General features: G+C 38.5%; 1 long non-coding RNA gene across 1 annotated transcript in view; it reads right to left on the bottom strand.

Moving 5' to 3' along the window:
- Positions 1 to 22,212, bottom strand: part of LOC132366949 (uncharacterized) — a 46,944-nt gene that overhangs the window by 6,756 nt on the left and 17,976 nt on the right. The window contains exon 3 of the long non-coding RNA XR_009503623.1: positions 16,611 to 16,814. This is a non-coding gene — a long non-coding RNA (uncharacterized LOC132366949). The remainder of the gene's footprint in view (positions 1 to 16,610; positions 16,815 to 22,212) is intronic.

Genomic DNA, 22,212 nt, shown 5'->3' with positions numbered 1-22,212 from the left:
AGCGGAGCTCAGAAAGCTGAAGCAAAGGATTCAAGCAGCAAATCATCAGAAAGGTCAGGAATATATTAAAAAAAAAATCAGAAATCCAAGTAGCTTAAGACTTAAAAATTGTAACAAATCAACAGAAGTCGACAAAGCTATGCCTTCTAAAATTTTTAGGTAAGTTATTTATAACCTAAAACTCTATCCTCAGCTATATTTCAATCAAATGCAAAGGTAGCATTAAAATATCCTCAGCATGTAAGATCTTCAAAAATTTTATCTTATATGCAGCCTTTGTTAAAAAAAAATCCTAGAAAATGTGCTCCATCAAGACAAAGAAATAGACCAAGTAATGCGAAGACATAAAATCCGAGAAACAAGGAATTCAATACAGGGGAAAAGGAAAAAAAGAAAGAAAGAAAGAAAATGCCCAGCAGTGACAGCCCAGAATGTCAGTTAGGGTCTTTGGCCTAGAGTGCAATGACTCCAGATTTGTAAGGAGGATAGTGGATTCCAGGAAAAAAAAAAAAAAAAAAAAAAGAGAGAGAGAGAGTGGAAGGGGAGAGGGAGGGAGGCATAAACTTTACTGAAAGCTGTTTTATAGTTCTTTGAGAAGGTCTGGGGCTAAAACAGTCATAGCGACCTAGATGACAAACCAAATGATGGAACAAAAACTTGTGAAAAGGAGAGAAGGAATGTAATCAAAGTACAATACAAATTTAAATTTTAAGTATTAATGTATCAGAAAAGCATGATATAACTATGATATAACTATAGTGATATAACTATATCTATATAAAAGCTATAAAAGCATGATATAACTATAGTGGGAGGAATAGGAGGAGAAATAGGTATATGCATTGAAATTAGGGTTGAGGAGGCAGTGTAAAAGAGATAATCCTAAACTTCTATAGAAGGAAGCTAATAGATACTGTCAAAAATTAAAAACAAAAATAAACAGAACTAGCAATAAAGTATGGTACTAGAAATTGGGAGGCAAATACCAGATTAAACAGCTAAAAGAGATTGAAAAAGTTTGCCTGAAGAAAATGAGAAGGGGACAGGGGTTTGCTTATATTTATTTGTTTGTTTTTAGGCTTGTAGTACTGTTTGGCTTTTAAATTTAAGGATAAGTATTACTTTGAGAATAATAATTAAATTTTTAAGAAGTAAATAAACGATAAGGAGTTTGGGTAATTTCATATATCTGCAGTACTCTAATCAATAATAAATTGGAACATATGAAAATCAATCTACATTTTCTTTAATGAAATTAAACATTAACTGTTTAATATATTCCTTGCAATCTTTATGCACTAATATACTTTGCGATTTCGATAATATGCAAAGATAAATTTTAACCCAAATCAGGTAAAACTATACATTTTGAATTGAGTGGACGTCAATTTATTTTGGTTACTAAGGTATTCTGTTAGTATCAAATTCATTCAATACTACATAATGAATCACCCTAAAACAGAGTGACTTAAAGGAATGGTGATAATTTTATTATTATCTTAGTTCGGGGGTTCTTGCTCGTTGTCTCTCATGCAGTCATATTCAGATGACTAGGGTGGCTGAAGCTCGAGTAATCGCAAAGGCTTTCTCACATACACATGTGGCAGTTGATGCTGGCTGTTGTCCGGGACCTCAAATGAGGCTGTCAGCTGAAATATTTACCTATTCACAGCCATTCCATGTGTTCTGGCTTCGTCACAGCATAGCAGTTGGGTTTTAAGAGTGAGCATCCTAAGTGGACAGGCAGAAGCTTTACCACCTTTTATGGCCCAGCCTCAGAAATCACATAGCATTATTCCCCCACCCCCCCCAATCACAATTCCCCTAAACTCCAAAGGAAGGGAAAATAGATCACCACTTCTCAATGGCAGGAGTGTCAATGTCACATTGTAAGAAGAGCATATGGGACAGAGAATGTTTTGCAGCTATTTTGGAATATACAATCCACCAGAGGTCTCTTTGTTCCAATATAGACAAATCTACATTAACATAATGTTAAATAAAAAGCAACTATCTTTAAAAGGAGACATGCTTAGGCCCGCAGATTTCAAACTGGGATATGCGTGCTTTAGGAAAAATAATTTTAAGGAAATAATTTCCGGATCCTATGCTTCACATGTACTCTTTCCAAAATTTGATTGCCTGAGAATATTCATGCCAGTTGTTTGCAAAAAGAGAGGTGAGCCTATCACTCATTTTACCTTCTTACTATGGTACATTGAACCTGAGGGCAAAAATCTCCAGATTTTCAAATAGGACAATTCAAAATATTAGTGTTGGTGTTGAGAAAGTAAATGACTAATAACTGAATCATAAAATCTGGAATTGGTTTCAATTCTTTGCCTTTAACAAAACTGAAGGAAGACCTAATTAAAATGACAGCTGGTAGATCATTAAAAATAATTTTTGATGATAGATAACTATGTTATTTTGGCATATAACTTGGAAGGAGTTCAAATGTTTGAGAGACATTGCTAAAACAAAACTCCATTCTCATCTACTTATTTATGGGAATATGTTTTCTCAGATCTTACATCCATAAAATCAAAAATAGAATAGATTGTTACTGAGATTTGTCTCATCCTAACATGTAATTTGAATCCACTCACACATGTTTATTTATTGAACAAAAAATAACCCTACTATCTGAATAATGGACACATTTCTAATAATTTTTATCTTTATGTTTATTATCTAAAGGTACAATTATTTATGCTGTTTAGGTTAACTTTGTATTAAAAAGTGTGATGAAAATCCAATTCAGAAGAAATTTTAACCCGTGGAGTCTGTCACAAATTTTTTAATTACTTTTCACTGTACATATATATCTTTACGGCAGGGAAAAGTGATCACTAAAAGACTTTCAGGAAGAAAGAATATATTAAAATAGGATAAAATTTTGGAAAAGTGATATGGAAATAGAATTTCAGAGAGAAAAAAAAATGAAGAACTTCTGACTATTAAAATGAGTTTGTTCAAGTATTTTTATATGGATTATGGTGGGAATCAAAATGGATACATTTCAGAGAATGATGAAATTTTTATGTCGATGTTCACAATTTTCTGTAAACTATATATTTTAGAAATATTTAGACTTATGATGAGAAATTTTTGAGGTCAACAAAAGTTTCTGAGAAGGGATATAAGTTTTCAAAATTTACTTGACTGCTGATTTAGAATCATCCAAAAAATATGAAATATGGTCCTAATTTAACAGCAAGTATTTTACATAAGAGTTATTTTTGTTTTTAGCTAAAAGAAGGAGCCTCTGAACATTTTCATATCCTGTTCAACTAAAGCTGTTTTTAATTGTACATTATATATGTAACTGTGAGGCAATTCAGTAGAACAGTAAAAGAAGAAATTCTTGTTTTATTAAACCTGGCAGAAGATGGATATGGTTTAATTTTTTTATTATGCCTAAGACTAATTATTTAGAGCTGAGATTTCTGGTTTTACTTAGAATTTTTTTACATACATAAAGGAACATATCTAGAATTAAAAATCTACACTGTTATATTTTTGAGGAATATAGGTCAGAAATATAGAATATGGTAGAATATGGTCAGAATATGGTAGAAATATAGAAACAAATGCTTGTCCATTTCTTTTGAAGATTATTGGTGATATGTACTGAATGTAGGATCTGGAAATCCAGATATGTACTCCTGGCTCCCTTTTCAGCACCTCAGTGCCCACAAATAGTAAGTTTCACGTAATCTTAATGATATTAGAATCCCAAGCCTCATCATGGTGCCTGACACAGTACAGATGCTCAATGTCTCTTTGTTGAATTATTGAATGAATGAAAAAACTGGGATTCATTCATTTATGAGTTGGTCAGTAAGCCTTTTCCACTTTTAGAAAATTTCTATTAAAGTGAAAATTTACATTTGAGTTATATCATCTGAACAGTGGTTCCCAAAAGTCAGCCCATAGTCTGACTGCATAAATGTCACCTGGAGTGTGTTATAAATTTAACTTCCTGTACTCTCACCCCATATTACTAAATTACATACTTGAGGGGGTAAGGTCCAGGAATCGTTTTTAATGGGCTCCCCAGTTGATTGTCATACAAGAATAGACAGGAAGCTGGAGAACAGGAAGCTGGAGAATCGATTTTGGAAACAAGAAAAAACAGGGCAGATTCATTCAGAAAATGAGAAAGCAGGAAATTCAGGCAGAGTCTCAAGGGAATAAATAGTTTGGTCAGGGTACCATTGCTGGAAATAAAACAGTGCCAAACATTTGTCACTCTGCTCAAGATTCAAATTCAAGGAAGAGAATGACTACGGGTTTACCGTGGGTCATGTTGGTATCCCGTTTAGGGTGGGGTCAGGGGCATGATTAATAGTTCTGCTAGAGTGCATCTGATGAAGAAGAGACTTTTTCACAAACATAAATCAAAATGCTGCTAGAAATCAGAAAATTTGTCTAGGAAGCCCCAAAATAGTTATAAGTCTGTACACAATGGAATGGGGTGACTTATTATAAAGTAGCACATACTCTGTCAACAGAGAACCAAACACTAGACTGTCACTCAACCTGAACACTGTGGAAAGGATCTCTGTATCAGGAGCAGTTAAATAACCTTGATGTTTTTCCCCCATTCTGAGTCTGTGGCTCTGTATTACTAACTGAATTCCCAAATTTTCCAGTTCAGTTTTTAAAAATTAGACAAACATTGTTTAGAATCCTTTGGAAAAACTAAACAATTGACTGCATTTAACTTTTTTGCTGTTACATGTTTAATGACAGAATACGTGGTAAAGTCTATTGTAGGGAGGAATAACCTATAACCATCTGCTCAGCTCTTGGTCCTTTTAGCCAGCTTGACCCTTTTCACTCATCATGTGCCCACTGTTCCATAAAGAAAAACCTCAGTCATCTTATCCCCTAGCAATGCTAAATGAGGAAATTGTCAAGGAACCACCTGTTCATTCCCAAATGGCTTTTGCTTTTTTCCTGATTTTTTGGCTAAAAAAATTCTGACTCTGCAAATCTAACGTCTTTTCTTTCCTCTGACTTCTACAGATTTGAAGTTCATATTTGCCAATCCCTTTGGCTCACAGCATTCTCATAGTCCTGAGTAAGAATTGCCTACTCCTTGTCATCCTGAAACCTAATTAATAAATCCCTTTCTCCAACTTCTTTCATGTTGTCTGGGTCATTCACCAATTCCCATAGAAGCAGGTAAGTTTAACTATGTTCATAAATCTGGTTGGATATGGAGATGCTCACTGGTTAACATCCAAATAATTAAATAACTGTAACCCCCCATCATTTTTCAGGAATTTAAATGTATATGAGTTCAGTTTTTCTGACTCATGTCATTATTCTTTCAGTGATAGAATGGACATGGTACACTGCTCCGTGAAGAATACCTCATTACCTTTCCCAGTTCTCTGAATTTCATAGTGTTGACTAAAAATATCTTTTCATGAGAAGAGCCTAGAAGAACAGCACTCAAGAGAGTTGTGTTTTCCATCACATTGATCTCAGTCAGTAGACTCCACTGCATGATTGAGCTGCATGCTGCTTATAAATCAACAAACATTACATCTGTTCTCACCTGCATTTCAGTCTTTTGTCTGGGTGCTGAGTGATATTTAATGTTAAACGATGAGAGGAGTTGCCTTTTCTTTCTTTGTTTTGTTGTGGATTATTTTCCTTAATACATTTACCAATGACCAATCTCTTCAAAAATCCAAACATACTGATGATCTATGTAACATATCCAGGAAAATAGTTTTATTTCTCTTAATAAAAATATTACCTATGCAGTGACTCAATTCTTAGACTATGAAAACCAACTTTTTGACAATATGATCAGGATGTGCTTCACAGCTTTTATCAGTGCCACAAAAAAGTCAAATGTAAAATAGGCCTATAATAAAATTTCACTGGCTATTCACTGAATTCTATTCACACAGGGTGGTGATACTGGCTAAAGCAAATGAAAAAAAAACATAAAAGGTAAATCTTATGCCATAAGTTAACTCCTGAATATACTTTGGTTCCAGGTACTAAATTAACCTGATAATTATGAGAATTGTTGTTGGTGTCTAATGCTAAAGTGCATGTACTCAATATACAGATAAATTCTCACCTGGCAAGAATATAGTTCCTGATTAACAGATGAGGGATAACAGGAAATTCTATAGCTAGATGTAAAAGGTGATAAGAGCAGAAGCACTGCAAAAGGACATTGTATTATTCAGGGTTCTCCAGAGAAACTGAACCAACTGTCGGCTGAAAAAAAAAAAGCACAACGTGAGAGTTGTGAGTTAAGTTTTATTTGAGGTAAAGTGAGGACTATAGGCCGGGTGACAGCGTTTTAGATAGCTCTGAGGAACTGCTCCAAAGGAGCAGGGGGGAAGGTCAGTATATATGTGATTTTGGTGAAGGGGGATACATGCAATCAAGCACACAGTTTGGCAGAAAGTTGCTGCTAGTCTTGTGAAGGTTACTGCTAGTCACGAGGAGCAGATGTCTCCATTAATGATTTTAGTGCTTTTCCAGATGTGAGGAGATACAAGAATTTGGGCTCATAAAATCTTCTCCTGAAATATCTAACTACCTGAAGGCCTGTTCTGTCAGCTTTCCCTAGACCACAGAGTGCCTCATCCCTGATCTCTACCCTGAACTCCTTTCAGGGTGTGTTGAAGGTCAGTGGCTGCAGCAGCTAGTGACTTAATCCTTGTCAAGGCAGATGGCAAGTGTCAATTTTTAGTTGGCACAATAAAAGAATGAGATGTATCATAAGGAACAGGCTCACATGATTATAGAGGTTAAGTCATACCATCTGCAGTCTACACACAGGAGACCCAGGAAAGCGGTTGGTATAAATTCCAATCTGAGTCTAAAGGCCTGAGAACCAGGAGTGATGATGATCTAAGTTTCAAAGGGCAGGAGAAGACTGATGTCTCAGCTTTAAGTCCAGCAGAGAGAGAGAACTTGCCATTTCTCCATCATTTTGTTCTACTGAGACCCTCAATAGGCTGGATGACGCCGACCCACAGTAGGGGAGGGCGCTCTGCTTTAGTCAGTCCACCAATTTGAATCTAGCATTAGAAGATCTGATTTGAAGGCCTGACTATATCACTATTCATGTCCTTGAGCCTATGTTTCTTCCTCTGAAAAATGAAAGTAGTAACACCTCACTCACAGTGTGATGGAGTAAGCCAATGGATATAAAATAGATGTAAATGTACCTTGTAAATTTTAAAGTGGTTTAGAAATATAAGGTACTATTACTTCTGTTTGTTGTTAGTGCCACACAGGAAGCTATCAAGGCCAGGAAAGTACAAATTTAAGACAAAACCTTTGTCGGGAATTCCCTGGTGGTCCAGTGGTTAGGACTTCGTGCTTTCATTGCTGAGGGCCTGGGTTCAGTTCCTGGTCAGGGAACTAAGATCTCACAAACCGTACAGTGTGGCAGAAAAAAACAAAAAAACAAAACAAAAAAACAAAACCAAAAACAAACAACATTTGTCAAAGTGATTTCATTGGAGGAAACAATATAAACAAGCTTAATGAGCTGTCTTATGCTTTTGGACACATTTGTAGGTAAAATATTACCAAAAAGTATTAAATGAAAGCGTCTACTAAAGAGGTTATGCTAAAACAGACATAAATCCATTCAATAAGAATTGATATAGATAGGCAAAACCAGCAATGCCTGAACTGTTATCCAAGCAAACTGTCTCAAAAATTAAAATAAGCAATTGGAATTACTATCTCAATACCAGGACAAGTGAATGTAATGGGAGTGCTTGTCCTAGAGCATCTAAATGTTCTTTGCCATATCCCTGCAAATACCTGGTTAAACGAATAATTTATTTCAAAAATGGAATAAGCCATTCCTATGTCAGTGATAGAAAAGACGTCTAGAGAAAAAGAAAGAATAGTGATGGAAATGAGCACACAGAATAGCTCCTACTTTAAAAGCTATGTAGACTTAGGCTTCCCAGAAGTCCCAGACCTGTCATTCTCCTAGCTACTATCACTCCTTACACCAAAGCTGTCAGGTTTGAATAACAGAAAATCTTCTGTTGCTTTCTCTGGTTACTGAGTTCACTGAGAGACACACAATTTAACTATTCCACCTTAGTCTTGGTTCTTTCTTCCCTGACAGATCCCCCTTCTACTGAGAATGACCTTCCACAGCATTGAGAAAGGAGAGTTGGAGAAAAAGAGTATAAGAAATTTGAACTAAGGGTCTGGTAAAATAGTTAAATGATAAAATTTAAGGAAAAACAATTTCTCCGAATGAGAGTTTTCTCCCAAGTCTTCTTAAGTTGGTTAAGACTCTACCAGTCTATCAGTCACTTAAGCTCAAGAATTTGCTCTTCGATCACCTTTGCTTCCTTTATCCCCACAAGTTATTAATTGCCAAATCTTATTATTTATAGGCACAGACTGTGGGAGTAGTATCTCTTGTCTCTTCCTTTTTAGCCCCTTTTAACATTCTAGTTTGTTTCCACATTATTTTCATGAAATCATTACAATAGCATCCCAACTGGCCTCCCTCCTCAAATTTTTCTCACACTCTAATCTATGCAACACTACCTGATGTATCTCTCCTATTCACACCATTTTCCAAACCACAATCCTTCAGTGGCTCAACATGGCATACAAAATTAAGTCCAAATTTCCTAGGCTAAAAATTAAAAGTCTGAAAATTCCAAGTGTTGGAGAGCTTGTAAAGCAATAGGAACTCTCAGATACTGCTGGTGGACGTGTATAGATAGGACTATTTTGGAAAGCTGATTCCCAGAATCTATTAAAACTGAATATGTGCATATCCTGTAACCCCCAAATTCTACACAAACAACAGTCATTTTGATACATAAGTTGTGGTGTGAATATTCTTACACTGGAATACTTATAAAACAATGAAAATAAACTACAGATACATTCAACCACATGTATAATCTCATCAACAGTACTGAGTGAAAGAACTTAGACACAAAATAAATACTATCTAATGACATTTCTATAGAATTCAAAAACAGGCAGCATTAACCTACGGTGGTAGAAGTCAGTGGTGTTTCCTTCAGGGAGAAAGAAAGGTGCAGTGTTTGAGAAGAGGCATGAGTGGGGTAATGTGTTGGTAATGTTCTATTTTTGAGATCTGGGTAGTGGTTTCTCTGATGTGTTTACTTTGTAGTAATCCACTGAGCTGTGTACTTATGTTTTGTGCATTCCTTTGTACATTTAAAAAAAAAAATAAGTTCTTAGCTCGGCTCTTAAGGTTGACCACAATCTTCTCCCTACCTGTTTCTCCAATATCTCTCTCTCGCCTCACTAAATGTTATGCTTCAAATATGTCTTAGTCATTTCAGGCCACTATACAAATTATCATAGACTGGATGGCTTAAGTAACATTTATTTCTCCCAGTATGGAGGCTGGGAAGTGCCTTCAGATTCAGTGTCTGGTGAGGGCCCACTTCCCGGTTTGCAGATGGCCATCTTCTTACTGTTGTCTTCAAGTGATGGAAAGCAGAGAAAGGATCAAGTTCTTTCAAGTCTCTTCTTAAAAGAATGCTAATCCCTTAAAAAGACTTCACCCACATGACACAATTACCTCCCAAAGGCCCCATCTCTTAATACCATCTCACTGGCAGTTAGGGTTTCAACATATAAATCTGAGACGAGGGAGGGAACAAATATGTAGTCCATGACAAACTCTACTGATTTATTCACTCATCCCAGAAAAAGGTTCTATCTTTTTTCCGTGACCAGGGATTGAACTTGGGGCCACGGCAGTGAAAAACACCAAGTCCTAACCACTGGACCGCCAGGGAACTTCCCAGCTTCTGTTATTTTTTAACCTTGTTTTTTTGCTCATGCCATTTCTCACTGAGAATCATCTCCCACATCTCTTCATATCAAAATTCTATCTGCATTGGCATAAAAACAGACACACAGAACACATAGATCAAATGAAACAGAATAGAAACTCAGAAATAAATCCACGCATATTTGGTCAATTTATAACAAAGAAGCCAAGAATATACAATGCAGAAAGGATGGTCTCATCAATAATTGGTGCTGGGAAAACCACACAGCCACAGGCAAAAGAATGAGACTATACCACTATCGCACACCACACACAAAAATCAACTCAAAAGGTATTAAAGACTTGAGACCATAAAACTTACTTACTTAAAAACTTTAGCTTACTTTCAGTAAGACCTGAAACCATAAAACATCTAGAAGAACATAGGGGATATGATTTTTAACACTGGTCTTGGCAATGATTTGTTTTGGATTTAGTACCAAAAACAAAGGCAACAAAATCAAAAATAAACAAGTGGGACTACATAAAACTAAAGACTTCTGCACAGCAAAGGAAACCATAAACGAAATGGAAAGGCAACCTATGGAACGGGAGAAAATATCTACAAATCATATATGTGATAAGAGGTTAACATCCAAAATATATAAAGAATTCATAGAACTCAATAGCAAAAGCCCAACCTGATTTATAAATAGGCAGAGGAACTGAGTAGACTTTTCTCTACTTTTTTCTAAAGAAGACATACAACTGGACAACAGGTATATGAAAAGGTGCTCAACATCACTAATCATCAGGGAAATGCAAATCAAAACCACAATGAGATATCACCTTATACCTGTTAGAATGGCTACTATCAAAAAGACAATGGATGACAAGTGTTGGAAAGGATGTGGAGAAAAGGGAACCCTTGTGCACTGTTGGTGAAAATGTAAATTAGTGTAGCCCCCTATGGAAAACAATATGGAGGTTCCTCAAAAATTAAAAATAAAACTATCTTATAATCCAGCAATTTCACTTCTGGGTATATGTCTGAAGGGAAAGAAATCATTATCTTAAAAAGATATCTAGGGACTTCCTTGGTGGCACAATGGTTAAGAATCCACCTGCCAACGCAGGGGACACGGGTTTGAGCCCTGGTCCGGGAAGATCCCACATGCCGCGGACAGCAACTAAGCCCATGCACCACAACTACTGAGCCTGAGTTCTAGAGCCCGCGAGAGCCACAACTACTGAGGCCACATGCTGCAACTACTGGAGCCGTGTGCCTAGAGCCCATGCTCCACAACAAGAGAAGCCACAGCAATGAGAAGCCCATGCACCATAACGAAGAATAGCCCCCGCTGGCCACAACTAGGGAAAGCCCGTAAGCAGCAACGAAGACCCAACACAGCCATAAATTAATTAATTAATTAATTAATTTAAAAAAGATATCTGCACCCCCATGTTCATTGCAACATTATTTACAGTAGCCAAGACATGGTAACTACCTAAGTATCCATCAACAGATGAACAGATAAAGAAAATGCAAAACAATGGAATATTATTCAGCCACGAAAAGGAAATTCTTCCCTTTGCAACATGGACGGACCTTCAGGGCATTATGCTAAGTGAGATAGGTCAGACAGAGAAAGACAAATACTGCATTATCTAACGTGTATGTGGAATCTAATGTGTGGAGGTTTTGCCCACATCATCAAGCAATTCTCAGACACCAGCTAGGTGTTCTACAATTCAACTTAATTCTGACACTGTCTACCCAAAGATAGTATTAGATTCCACAAGTTAAGGGATCAATCCCACAAGACTGTCCTCGACTTCAGGTGCCAATCACAAACCCAGGTCATTACCTAGGTTTCTGATTAACTGGCTATAAATCACGGGTTCCCATGACCCCCTCCTTGGGTCCCATTAATTTGCTAGAACAGATCACAGAACTCAGGGAACTAGTCTGCTTGCTAGATTGCAGTTTATTACAAAAGATATTAAAGGATACAAATCAGCAGCCTCATGAAGAAGTACATAGGGTGAAGCCCTTAACAAAGGAGTCTCTGTCCTAGTGGGGTTTGAGGCCTGACTTAGTAGTATGTAGAAGCATTTTGGTTCACCAACCTGGAAGTTCTCCAAATCTCCTCCTTTTAGTTTTAAGGAGGATTCACTATATAGGCATGATTGATTGAATCACTGGCCATTGGTAATTGATTCAACCTCCAGCCCTTCCCCAGAAATCAGGGGGTGGGACTGAAAGTTTCAACCCTCCATTTAAGGTTGGCACCCACAGTAACTACCCCAACCCACATTTTTAGGGGATATCCAAAAGTCACCTCATTAATATAAACTCAGCTGTGATTGAAAGAGGCTTGTTATGGATAACAAGACACTCATTTCACCTTTATGGCTCCGAAGTGTTTTCAGGAACTGAGGGCAAGAGATCAAATATTATAATAAAAGATGTACCCATTGCTCTTATCACTCAAGAAATTCCAAGGGTTTTGAGAACTGTGAGCCAGGAAGCATAGACGAAGACCAAATATATACAAGAAATACATCTGAGTGACCAATTATATATTTCTTACAAATCACAATATTGCACAGCCCAAGACAAAATTGTGTTGTGAAACCAGAAGTTGTTTCTTCCCCAACTTTCTTCCATTTCTCATGTCTTCCTCCACTCTCACCCCTGCCCATACTGTCTCCTTCCTCTTTTCCCTTCCTTCTCAGAGATCAATACTGACACAGAACAGGATGTAGATAGATAGACAGGTAGATAGATAGATAGATAAAGATAGAAAGACTCAACATTTAGTATAAGAAATTGGCTCATGTTATTATGATGGCTGACAAGTCCCAAGATCTATAGTTGGCAAGCTGGAGACCCAGGAGAGCCAGTGGTGCAGTTCAAGCCCCAAAGCTGGTAGGCTTAAGACTCCATAAGAGCCAATGTTTCATCCAAAGATAGGAAGAGACTGATGTTCCAGTTCATCAGTCAGGCAGGAGGAGTTCCCTCTTACTCATGGGAGGGTCTTCCCTTTTTTCTATTCAGGCCTTCAATTGACTGGATGAGACTCACCCACATAAGGCAGGGCAATCTGCTTTACTCAGTCTACCGATTCAAATGTTAATTTCATCCAAAAACACCTTCACAAACATACTCAGAATAATGGTTGACCAAACATTTGAGCACCCCATGGTCCAGATCAGTTGATACATAAAATGAGCCATCACAACTGCCTTCCCAGCTTTTCCCTCTTATTTCTGGAAAAAAGTACTATATTGTTCCTTTAGAAAATTTATACATCTTCACTGTCAAATGTATAGATTGTATAGGATTGAACATTTTTACCTCCAACTCTAAAAGAGAACCCTAAAATTATCCAGATATTCTATCCACTTGACCACAGTGCTTGCTTGGTACAGAGATAGACAAGAGTTAATAGAGTTAATGGGCTAATAATAACAATCATTATTGTTTGTTATATTATTATTACCCCACTTGTTGTATTATTATTATTACCCCATTTGTTGTATTATTATACAACAAATATTACCCCACTTAACAATCACAACACCCCATTGGGACATATGCTCCCAAAAAGACGAGAAAGCTTTGAGAGAAAACAGAAGCTTTGACTCTTTAACTGGATTTAGTAATGTAAAGATCTGACAACTGGAACTGCCCTCTCCATTATGCTCATAAGGAAAGTCAGCCTGAGAATAGAAGCAACCCAGAAGGGGCTCTTGGTGATATGATATGAGCACTGAATCAAGTTGCACATGAAGCCAGGCTCACCTGTGGACTTTTCAGTTGCATGCGTCAGTAAATTCCCTGTTTTTATTTAAGCCAGTTTGAGTTGGGTTACTGTCACTTGGAACAACAAAATTCATAACTGATGTAGAAACTGATACCAAAAGTAGGGTGTTGTAAGAGACAAACCCTAGAATGTGGAAGTGACTGAATCCATGTAAGTACAAAGTAGGAAACTGAGAATCCCTAGTGGACTAAGTAAATAGGATCAGGGATGTGCATATAACCCAAGCCTAGCTACTGACATGTTAGGAAATATTAGCTGGGGCTTCTGGGAAAAAGAAGCATTGACTCTTCAAATATATTTGATGGTACTGAAATATGTGAGCCACAGAAAGGGAGCCTGGATGAGATAGAGACAATCTAAAGGATGCACAGCCTAAAGACTGATCCTGGTAATAATTTTTGAACCCTGAGTCAAAGTGTATTAGTCTGGGTCAAGTTAGGAGACAAAAACCATACAGAAAGATAAACATGGAAAGTTTAATATTAAAAATTATTAAACTATACTAAGTGAGTAACTATAACACATAGGCAAATTTTATATGGTACCCTAGGGCTGAGGAAGAATACCTAAGGAAGGATAAAACTTGGGAGGGAGCCTCATCCCCAAGGCTGGGGTTCAGACCTTCTAGAAGAAAGCATAGTTTGTTACACTGGATAACTCAGAAATGAACTGGGTTTCCCAGACTGGAGCTGTTCTGCAGTTGCTGGGCAATTAGGAAGCAACTCTGTTGAGTGCAGGTAAGGAGCAGGTAATCTGCAATGGTAAAGGACAGAAACCTTCTGGGCACAGTCAAAGCAAGCAAGGCTTACAGAGGGAGCAGTGGCTGGCTTGATGGAAATCCTCTGGGGCGCTGGCAGTTTGCACAAGAACTTACAAAGGGAAATGGGACACTGATTCAGACAGGAGGGCTTTAGAGTGCTAATTTCCATGTCAAGTGCACAGCATTTAGGTTATTGCCAGGCCAAGGCTGAAAGGTTACCAAAGGACCATGTTCTGGGCACATGACTGGGACAGAGATTCACCTTATACCCACACTGCTAGCCCAGTAGGCATCAGCCAGACAAGGTAGGAGAGCACCTTCCTCCTGCAAGGTCCCTCCAGTGCCCTCTACTGAGAATGCTTAACACAGGTCTCACTTTAAAGGAGAAAAACACTAAAAGAAACTGAAAGGTGAATTTGAAGCCGAGAGGCAATAATTTGATAAGTGGCACACAGGTCATGAGAGCCAATAAATTCCATTTTTGTTTTAGACACTTTCTATTGTTATTTTCTGAATATTGCAATTGAAAGACTGCTGACTGATGTAAGACCCAGTCCTCATACCATCTATAGCTAAGTTGAGTTTTTCATTGAACACTGTATTCTTTCCTGACAGCCTTTCTGCCACCATTTCCTATCCAAAATCTTTCTGCCCAGGTGTCGCTTTTTTAGTTAGAATCCTACTTTTGTCACTGACATACATGGTAGCCTATCAATAACATTTTTATTTTAATAAGAGCATTCAAGAAAATGAGGGTTTTAAAAGAGAAGGATGATGGAGTTTTTAGGTACCTTGACAAGTTGATAAAAAAATACTTTAGGGACACTGGTACTTCGGGTTCTTCTCCAATAATTACACTATTATCTATAATATAGTCAGAATTTTCCAGTCTTTCAATTCTGTCTGGTCCTTCTAGAATTCTACAGTGGCAACAAAACATGACCTAATAAGGAATGATTTATTTTCGGTATGAAAGAAAAGAAACCTAAGTAAGCAACCATAATGGTCATAGACTATTTAGGTAAAAAGACAATTGCTTTTTATGCTTTTTTAAAAAGAATAAACAGAACTGCCAGGGAATAGAATTAAGAAAGCAAAAATTTTACTCAGTACTCTTAGTGATTAAAATACTTATTTTATGGAGGACTGCAAGGGATTTATAAAAGTCCTTAATTGGACAATACTGCCCCTTTGAAAAGCTGGATTTTAAAATTTAGGTTTATATATATATATATATATATATATGTATGTACACACTTTTTTAGTAAACATCAGTAATTTTTCCTGAACTCCTTAGTAGTCCTGTATATATAATGGTAAAGCTGGTCATTTTTATTTCTTGATAAGTGTTTCTTAGTCCTAGGGCTTTATAACCACGAAGTTTATTATTAAAAAGTTTTAGTTCAGGGCTTCCCTGGTGGCACAGTGGTTGAGAATCTGCCTGCCAATGCAGGGGACACGGGTTCGAGCCCTGGTCTGGGAGGATCCCACATGCCGTGGAGCAACTAGGCCCATGAGCCACAATTACTGAGCCTGCGCGTCTGGAGCCTGTGCTCCGCAACAAGAGAGGCCGCGATAATGAGAGGCCCGCGCACCGCGATGAAGAGTGGCCCCCACTTGCCGCAACTGGAGAAAGCCCTCGCACAGAAACGAAGACCCAACACAGCCATAAATAAATAAATAAATAAATAAATAAATAATTAAAACAAAAAAATGTTTTAGTTCACCTCAAATAGTTTCTGTGCTATTTGGAAAAAGTATCTAGGGGGAAATTCACGTAAGAAGAGTAAACCCAATTTAACAGAAAACATGGAAAATTGTTGACGAAATGCTTTATGTGTGCATGTGGTTGGCCCAGAGGAAGCATCGGACTGGCTCTGGGAGTGGGAAGCAGAGTGAAAAGATGCAGTGTCTCCTCCTCTGTCTGCTTGTGTTGGATAAATGGATCATTTTATTGTCAGGTTGGTTGAGACTGAATGCCAACATTATACAGGAAGATCCCAAAGGTATGCAGTACAGGGGATGCTGTTGCAGCTTCCTTCATTTGATGCTATTAAATGAGCTCACAGTCGGTACGATAAAACTTAGAAAATCTGAAGGTCAATAAGTGCCTAGTTTTATAGCATGAGTTTAAGTTCAAACTTTTCATTACTTTATGTGTGCTTCTATGGAAAAACCATATCTAAAACAACACTCTGACAGATGAAATTTACCAGAGAAATGAAACAAAACTTACCGTGAACTGCTGTACCGATTGGTAGAGTTTTTTTTCCTTTCAATAACAATAGGAGGGGACCTTCAAGATGGCAGAGGAGTAAGACGTGGAGATCACCTTCCTCCCCACAAATACATCAAAAATACATGGATGTGTGGAACAGCTCCTACAGAACGCTGGCAGAAGACCTCAGACTTCCCAAAAGGCAAGAAACTCTCCATGTACCTGGGTAGGGCAAAAGAAAAAAGAAAAAACAGAGACAAAAGAATAGGGACGGGACCTGCACATCTGGGAGGGAGCTGTGAAGGAGGAAAAGTTGCCATACACTAGGAAGTCCCTTCACTGGCGGAGATGGGGGGTGAGTTGGGGGGAAGCTTTGGAGCCATGGAGGAGAGTGCAGTGCAGAGGGCAAAGTGGAGAGATTCCCGCACAGAGGATCGGTGTCGACCAGCACTCACCAGCCCGAGGGGCTTGTCTGCTCACCCGCCGGGGCAGTGGGGGCTGGGAGCTGAGGCTCGGGCTTCAGAGGTCAGATTCCAGGGAGAGGACTGGGGTTGGCTGTGTGAACACAGCCTGAAGGGAGCTAGTGCGCCACAGCTAGCCCGGAGGGAGTCCGGGAAAAGGTCTGGACCTGCCTAAGAGGCAAGAGACCATTGTTTTGGGGTGCGCAAGGAGAGGGGATTCAGAGCACCACCTAAACGAGCTCCAGAGATGGGCGCAAGCCGTGGCTATCAGCTTGGATCCCAGAGACGGGCATAAAACACTAACGCTGCGCTGCCGCCACCAAGAAGCCTGTGTGCGAGCACAGGTCTCTATCTACCCCTTTGCCCCCCCCCGGGAGCCTGTGCAGCCTGCCACTGCCAGGGTCCCGTGATCCAGGGACAACTTCCCCAGGAGAACACACGGTGCGCCTCAGGCTGCTGCAAAATCAGGCTGGCCTCTGCCACCGCAGGCTCGCCCCGCATCTGTACCCCTCCCTCCCGGTGGCCTGAGTGAGCCAGAGCCCCCGAATCCACTGCTCCTTTAACCCCATCCTGTCTGGGCAGGAACATATGCCTGAGGGCGACCGACACGCAGAGGCAGGGCCAAACCCAAAGCTGAACCCCAGGAGCTGTGCGAACAAAGAAGAGAAAGGGAAATCTCTCCCAGCAGCCTCAGGAGCAGCAGATTAAATCTCCACAGTCAACTTGATGTACCCTGCATCTGTGGGTACCTGAATAGACAACAAATCATCCCAAAATTGAGGAGGTGGACTTTGGGAGGAACTGTAGACTTGGGGTTTGCTGTCTGTGACTGATTTATTTCTGATTTTTATGTTTATCTCAGTGCAGTTTTTAGGGCCTATTATCATTGGTGGATTTGTTTATTGGTTTGGTTGCTCTCCTCTTTTTTTATTATTATTTTTTTATTTTAATAATTACTTTTTATTTATTTTTTTCTTTTTTTCTCCCTTCTCTTCTGAGCCGTGTGGCTGACAGGGTCTTGGTGCTCTGGGCTAGTGTCAGGTCTGAGCCTCTGAGGTGGGAGAGCCGAATTCAGGACACTGGACCACCAGAGACCTCCCGGCCCCATAAAATATCAATCGGTGAGAGCTCTCCCAGAGATCTCCATCTCAACGCTAAGACCCAGCTCCACCCAACGGCCAGCAAACTCCAGCTCTGGATGCCGAATGCCAAACAACTAGCAAGACAGGAACACAACACCACCCATTAGCAGAGAGGTTGCCTAAAATCATACTAAGTTCACAAACACCCCAAAACACACCACCAGACACAGCCCTGCCCACCAGAAAGACAAGATCCAGCCCCACACACCAGAACACAGGCACCAGTCCCCTCCACCAGGAAGCCTACACAAGCCACTGAACCAACCTCACCCACTGGGGGCAGACACCAAAAACAATGGGAACTACGAACGTGCAGCCTGCGAAAAGGAGACCCCAAAGACAGCAAGTTAAACAAAATGAAAACACAGAGAAATATGCAGCAGATGAAGGAGCAAGGTAAAAACCCAGCAGACCAAACAAATGAAGAGGAAATAGGCAGTCTACCTGAAAAAGAATTCAGAGTAATGATAGTGAAGATGATCCAAAATCTTGGAAATAGAATGGAGAAAATACAAGAAATGTTAACAAGGACCTAGAAGAGCTAAAGAGCAAATAAACAATGATGAACAACACAATAAATGAAATTAAAAATACTCTAGAAGGGATCAATAGCAGAATAACTGAACAGGTATTCAGATAAGAACAGAAGAACAGATAAGTGACCTGGAAGATAAAATAGTGGAAATAACTACTGCAGAGCAGAATAAAGAAAAAAGAATGAAAAGAATTGAGGACAGTCTCTGAGAACTCTGGGACAACATTAAACTCACCAACATTTGAATTATAGGGGTCCCAGAAGAAGAGAACAAGAAAGGGACTGAGAAAATATTTGAAGAGATTATAGTTGAAAACTTCCCTAATATGAGAAAGGAAATAGTCAAACAAGTACAGGAACTGCAGAGTGTCCCACACAGGATAAATCCAAGGAGAAACACTCCAAGACACATATTAATCAAACTATCAAAAATAAAATGCAAAGAAAAAATCTTAAAAGCAGCAAGGGAAAAGCAACAAATAACATATAAGGGAATCCCCATAAAGTTAACAGCTGATCTTTCAGCAGAAACTCTGCAAGCCAGAAGGGAGTGGCAGGACATATTTCAAGTGATGAAAGGAAAAAACCTACAACCAAGATTAATCTACCTAGCAAGTATCTCATTCAGATTCGACGGAGAAATTAAAACCTTTACAGACAAACAAAAGTTGAGAGAATTCAGCACCACCAGACCAGCTTTACAACAAATGCTAAAGGAACTTCTCTAGGCAGGAAACACAAGAGAAGAAAAAGACCTACAATAACAAACCCAAAACAATTAAGAAAATGGTAATAGGAACATACATATTGAAAATTACCTTAAATGTAAATGGATTAAATGCTCCCACCAAAAGACATAGACTGGCTAAATGGATACAAAAAGAAGACCTGTATATATGCTGTCTACAAGAGACCCACTTCAGACCTAGGGACATATACAGACTGAAAGTGAGGGGATGGAAAAAGATATTCCATGCAAATGGAAATCAAAAGAAAGCTGCAGTAGCAATTCTCATATCAGACAAAATAGACTTTAAAACAAAGACTATTACAAGAGACAAAGAAGAACACTACATAATGATCAAGGAATCAATCCAACAAAAAGATATAACAATTGTAAATATTTATGCACCCACCATAGGAGCACCTCAATACATAAGGCAAATGCTAACAGCCATAAAAGGGGAAATTGACAGTAACACAGTAATAGTACGGGACTTTAACACCCCACTTTCACCAGTGGACAGATCATCCAAAATGAAAATGATCAAGTGGGGTTTATCCCAGGAATGCAAGGATTCTTCAATATACACAAATCAATCAATGTGATACACCAAATTAACAAATTGAATGATAAAAACCATATGATCATCTCAATAGATGCAGAAAAAGCTTTTGACCAAATTCAACACTCATTTAGGATAAAAATTCTCCAGAAAGTAGGCATAGAGGGAACCTACCTCAACATAATAAAGGCCATATATGACAAACCCACAGCCAACATCGTTCTCAGTGGTGAAAAACTGAAACCATTTCCACTAAGATCAGGAACAAGACAAGGTTGCCCACTCTCACCACTATTATTCAATATAGTTTTGGAAGTTTTAGCCACAGCAATCAGAGAAGAAAAAGAAATAAAAGGAATCCAAATCAGAAAAGAAGAAGTAAAACTGTCACTGTTTGCAGATAACATGACACTATATATAGAGAATCCTAAAGATGCTACCAGAAAACTAGTAGAGCTAATCAATGAATTTGGTAAAGTAGCAGAATACAAAATTAATGCACAGAAATCTCTTTCCTTCCTATACACTAATGATGAAAAATCTGAAAGTGAAATTAAGGAAACACTCCCACTTACAACCAAAAGAATAAAATACCTAGGAATAAACCTACCTAAGGGGACAAAAGACCTGTATGTAGAAAACCGTAAGACACAGATGAAAGAAATTAAAGACAAAACAAACAGATGGAGAGATATACCGTGTTCTTGGATTGGAAGAATTAACACTGTGAAAATGACTATACTACCCAAAGCAATCTACAGATTCAATGCAATCCCTATCAAACTACCAGTGGCGTTTTTCACAGAACTAGAGCAAAAAATTTCACAATTTGTATGGAAACACAGAAGACCCCGAATAGCCAAAGCAGTCATGAGAAAGAGAAATGGAGCTAGAGGAATCAGGTTCCCTGACTTCAGACTATACTACAAAGCTACAGTAATCAAGACAGTATGGTACGGGCACTAAAACAGAAATATAGACCAATGGAACAGGATAGAAAGCCCAGAGATAAACCCATGCACAAATGGTCACCTTATCTTTGATAAATGAGGTAAGAATATACAATGGAGAGACGATAGCCTCTTCAATAAATGGTGTTGGGAAAACTGGACAGCTACACGTAAAAGAATGAAATTAGAACACTCCCTAACACCATATACAAAAATAAACTCAAAATAGATTAAAGACGTAAATGTAAGGCCAGACACTATAAAACAATTAGAGGAAAACACAGGCAGAACACTCTATGACATAAATCACAGCAAGATCCTTTTTGACCCACCTCCTAGAGAAACGGAAATAAAAACAAAAATAAAGAAATGGTACCTAATGAAACACAAGCTTTTGCACAGCAAAGGAAACCATAAACAAGACAAAAAGACAACCCTCAGAATGGGAGAAAATATTTTCAAACGAAGCAACTGACAAAGGATTAATTTCCAAAGTATACAAGAAGCTCACCCAGCTCAATATCAAAAAAGGAAATAACGCAGTCCAAAAATGGGCAGAAGACCTAAACAGACATTTCTCCAAAGAAGATATACAGATGGCCAACAAACACATGAAAGGATGCTCAACATCACTAATCATTAGAGAAATGCAAATTAAAACTATAATAAGGTATTACCTCACACCAGTCAGAATGGCCATCATCCAAAAATCTACAAACAATAAATGCTGGAGAGGGTGTGGAGAAAAGGGAACCCTCCTACACTGTTGGTGGGAATGTAAATTGATACAGCCACTATGGAGAACAGTATGGAGGTTCCTTAAAAAACTGAAAATAGAACTACCATACGACCCAGCAATCCCACTACTGGTCATGTACCCTGAGAAAACTGTATTTCAAAGATTCATGTACCACAATGTTCATTGCAGCTCTATTTACAATAGCCAGGACATGGAAGCAACCTAAGTGTCCATCAACAGATGAATGGATAAAGAAGATGTGGCACATATATACAATAGAATATTACTCAGCCATAAAAAGAAATGAAATTGAGTTATTTGTAGTGAGGTGGACAGCCCTAGAGTCTGTCATACAGAGTGAAATAAGTCAGAAAGAGAAAAACAAATACCATATGCTAACACATATATATGGAATCTACAAAAAAAAAAAAAAAGAAAATGGTTCTGAAGAACCTAGGGGCAGGACAGGAATAAAGAGCAGACGTAGAGAATGGAGTTGAGGACACG

Source organism: Balaenoptera ricei, chromosome 1, assembly GCF_028023285.1.
Source record: "Balaenoptera ricei isolate mBalRic1 chromosome 1, mBalRic1.hap2, whole genome shotgun sequence".
NCBI lineage: Eukaryota > Metazoa > Chordata > Mammalia > Artiodactyla > Balaenopteridae > Balaenoptera > Balaenoptera ricei.
Note: the sequence above shows the minus strand (reverse complement) of the source record. Positions and strands in the feature narration are given on the sequence as shown.